This window comes from Camelina sativa, unplaced genomic scaffold (assembly GCF_000633955.1).
Source record: "Camelina sativa cultivar DH55 unplaced genomic scaffold, Cs unpScaffold03582, whole genome shotgun sequence".
In the NCBI taxonomy this organism is placed as follows: Eukaryota; Viridiplantae; Streptophyta; class Magnoliopsida; order Brassicales; family Brassicaceae; genus Camelina; species Camelina sativa.
The window spans coordinates 1-774 of record NW_010924681.1 but is presented as its reverse complement, the minus strand read 5'-3'; the positions used below and the strand labels follow the sequence as shown (position 1 = coordinate 774).

General features: G+C 36.4%; 1 long non-coding RNA gene across 1 annotated transcript; it reads left to right on the top strand.

Moving 5' to 3' along the window:
• Positions 1-427, top strand: LOC104774556. The gene is made up of 2 exons (XR_765389.1): positions 1-57; positions 140-427. It is a non-coding gene; the product is annotated as an uncharacterized LOC104774556 (long non-coding RNA).
• The last annotated feature ends 347 nt before the right edge of the window (positions 428-774 follow it).

The window sequence follows — 774 nt, the reverse complement described above, 5'->3', positions numbered from 1 at the left end:
AGAGTGTTCTATGACGTGACCCTTTCACTAAAAGTGCTTGGAATCTGCGTCTTCTCGGTAAGAAACAAATCTATTCGCGGAAATCTTAGAATCAGTGACTCTTAACAATGAACTGCTTTGTTTTTTGATTCATTCTCAGGCTGAAATAAGGAGGTACACGGCTAGTGACAGAGAATGGGAAGTGTACAGATTTCTTTTGGATGAGAACTGTTTGTTCCAGCTCGGTAGTGCTTCTGCTAGGAATGAGATTGTTAATAAAGTGAGAAGAACATTAATGGGTTGGTGAATTGAAGACCTAGTATATTGATATGTGATCTTATCATATATGGCGTGGGTTTTGTTATGTGTTTAATCTTTATAGGTTCATGTAAATGCTTTTATCCGTTTGTCTGTTGGTAAGTCCTCTGCCAATATCGGCTTTAGTATATTTGGTATTTTCCCTTCGAAATGTCACACCAATTATCACCACTCCCATCTTCACCATAACAAAAAGGAAAGAAGATGCTCATCGCAGATACCGTTCTTGGCAACTGGATCATAAGTAAAACATAGACATAAGTCACAAAATCATCACAGCACACTTCGTTTTCGATTTGAGGCCGAGGCATCTGTTGAACTAGACATCGTAGTAAAGCGGTTGTGAATGGCTACTAGTATTTGACCAGCGATATATCACAGAATAAATTTATTTTTACATAAATATAATTTAACAAACTTAATTTGATATGTATCTATACTATTAAAGCAGAAGTACTCTCTAGAGTAAAAATGGAC